The sequence below is a fragment of the Cornus florida genome, unplaced genomic scaffold, assembly GCF_030987335.1.
Source record: "Cornus florida cultivar Cherokee Brave unplaced genomic scaffold, ASM3098733v1 CherokeeBrave_3.0.0_Hap2_Chr05, whole genome shotgun sequence".
Classification (NCBI taxonomy): domain Eukaryota; kingdom Viridiplantae; phylum Streptophyta; class Magnoliopsida; order Cornales; family Cornaceae; genus Cornus; species Cornus florida.
The window spans coordinates 13908434-13911850 of NW_026775575.1; positions in this window are offsets into that span (position 1 = coordinate 13908434).

Genomic DNA, 3417 nt, shown 5'->3' on the forward strand with positions numbered 1-3417 from the left:
ATTTTACACTTATACTACTTAGCATGTTCACATCCTGTCACTTCCATAGATTCATGTCATTTATCTATTTTGTCTATCTTACTTGACATACATGATTCTATTTTGTGCTTTAATTCTTTATATCGGCACTGACTTCCTTTGCAAGTTTCCTTTTATTTTGTAGGCCATGGCTAGGGTCAAGACTATAGCTCGCAGACACTATCACCACTGAGGCAGGCCGAGTTTGGATGACAAGGCCAGTCCATCTCATGCCCAGGACCCCATATAGGAGGAGCCAGCTGAGCCCATACAGTCTCCCCATTCTGACAGAAGATTACACTCTGATGCTGGCGCATCTCCTTCTCATTCAGCTGAGGCTGAGCATCTTTCACCTCTATTAGCTCAGCCAGCCCAGGAGTTAGACCAGCCATTACGTAGATACTCACGCCTTTCAGTGGCGCACGAGTCGGTCTTCAAAACAGACTTTTTTTCCTGATCGGTACTTACCTAATCAGCATATGATGATATATTACGGAGAGGCCTTGCAGCCATTCTTGTCCCTGTCATAGACCCAGTGTACCCGAGGCTAGTACAGATGTGTTTTCCAAAACCTTCAGCCTACCCCGCGTAACACGGCGGAGCTAAGGACCACCATTGAAGGTCATTTAATTTCTATTACAGTGGATACATTGTCCAGATCTTGCCACTGTCCACATTACTGCCCTCCAGAGCTACAGGACACATATCCCACTCTCTATAGGCCCACATATGCAGACATGGCCGTTTTACTCACAGGTCACTATGCCGGTGGCGAGACCTACGCCACCCGGACCTCTTTTCTAGATGACCTGTGGTTCTTCGACTCTGTCCTGTTTCGCAACATCTTCATGGCCGACCATAAGATAAATCGGAGAGGCAACTTTTTGACAGCGCTGTACGTATTCTATTCAGGGCATTGGCTATCGATCCCAGTGCTCATCTGGAGCGTGATGAGGAAGCTCTATGATGACTACATTAGCAAAGAGAGGCTCAAAAGGACTAAGTATCTCCTATTCGGCCACCTCATCACCTAGATCCTACGTGATCAGTACTATCCCTTCCAGCAACGGGAGCGTCCTGAGACTGGGTCCTGTTCATTCAGAAAGAAGGACTGGGATAAGAGCTACAATGCTCTTATCAAAAGCCTTCAGGATGATGTTGTCGAGGCAGCAGAGGATTTGGAGGCAGAGGAGATGGCAGCAACAGCAGCAGACCTAGCAGCGGACGACATACCAATCAATCCGACTACCGTACATATGGACATCGATTTGGAGCAGCCTGCAGAGGACGCAGAGCAGCACTCTCCAGTTGGGTCACCCATTCACAATGCGGACCAAACTCAGGATCATCATTCTCCCGCTCCAGCGGTACCTGAGGCTCCAGCACAGACACCCGGCTTTGGAGAGCGACTCCAGGCTTTGGAGGATGCTGTAGTATCTATCCGCGCTGACACGGTCTCTCTCTGAGAGGATGCTGTCTCCATTAGCTGATATTGCTTCCCTCCGTACGGATGTCATAACCGCATTCAGAGATCTATCCAGTGACATCCGTGCAGTGTGACCTGCCCGTCCTACCTCCTCATCCTGATCTCTCTATCCCTTTCCTCCTGTCATCTTATATATCTGTGATCTCCGCATATTTTTGATACTGTTATATTATTTTTGCAGCCGTGTCTGTCGGCTTTGATACTGGATGTACTGTACTTTATTTTTATTTATATATGTTTTCTGTATGGATGTCATATTTTTATATTCTTATAGCTATTTGTTTGACTTCATCAGGTGCATCCCAGTGACTTCAGTGAGAGAGAGTACTGCTCAAAATTTTCAGGACCACCCTTATACCTCTCTCTATTTTTTAGTTGTTATCCCATTTACACATTGTATATCCACTGTGCACTGTTATTATCCCTTTTGTTATCTGATGAGTTTATCCAAGTGCCAAATTTCAGGACCACAATTAATCACAAGTTTGGGTGGGCTATGCCACTCACTTTGGATACTTCTGTCCCAGCCATTCTTTGCCTTCATTGCACTGGTATACTCTTTCCTTTTGTTCTCTTTGTACATTGAGGACATTGTGCCATTTAAGTTTAGGGGTAATGGTGCTTTGCAGTGTTTGTTTTTAAAATTCAAAATTTTGAGCATGACTTGTGTATTTGAGAGATTTTATATGATTGGTCCATGCTAGCTATGATTTTGATCTTTTGAGAACTATATTGCTTAAAATTTAAAAATTGCATGACTTGAGAGTCCAATACTCCTTGTATGCCTTGTGGATGCCATTTAAGAGTAAATTTTTCGAAAGATTGATATCTTGCTTACACTTGTGGTCCACATTATCCTGATTTTGTGATTGTTTTGAAATTCACTCTAGGATTCTACACTAGCACAGGTGCACACTAGCATTCATTTGTGGGGTACATGCTTTGTTGATTATTGATTTTATTATATCCCAATTGAGCTAGTAGTGCATTGAAAGCTTTCATTCTTGATAAAGGTGGATAACAACCCCTTTTCACTAAGTAGCCAGGATTCTAGCCTCATCAAGCATTGAACTTCTTACGCTAAAAGGTGGAGGGCCCAAACTCTAGGTTAATTATTGAATACACAAATAAAAATAAAAAATAAAAAAAAAGAAAAGAAAAGAAAGAAAAGTTGCAAAAGTAATAAAAAAGTGAGGACTTCTCCCAAAAGGTGAGATGTGGGAAATGATTATATGGAGGTTGTCTTGATTTGTAGCCTAGTTGATTTGAGCTTGTAAGTCCTTAGGGGTATTTGAACACCTAATGCCCTAAAGCTGTCTAGTTTGGGAGTCATTGACCTAACGCTCGACCTCATGGATCACCAGAAAGCTTAATAGATCAACACATTGCACCATGCTTCCATCTTTGATCCTAAAAAAAAAAAAAGAAAAAAAAAAAAGTCGAGTGAAAAGAATAAGCGCAGCTAAATGAATAAAACTTTAATAAAAGGTCCACTTTTTGTCTTGATGATCGGTACTAGATTTGTGTGCTAGTTTGAGGGTAAGGATGTGATTAATTCTTTAGTTGGCTAAGATAGCAACATATTTGATGCTGGTCCACTCAAAAAGGATTCTAGAGTTGTTTTGATTTTTATGATCATTTTCTTAATATGTGGAAGACCATACTTGTTTGCTTGATGTTGAAATTTTGGGAGATTGATTGGAAATGTTTGAAAAATTGCATACTTGAGGTTGCCTCTTTTGAAAGAATGAGCTTAATGTTTGTGGGTATCATTTCTGGAAACCCTCACGAGACTTTACTCGTCTACTAGGGGTTTAAAAGACTTGTTGCATATGCTAAGTGCAATCGTGTTCCCTACGAAAGTGGTGTTATCCATTTATTGCTTTCTAGTTCATAGTTGTATAGTTGTTCAT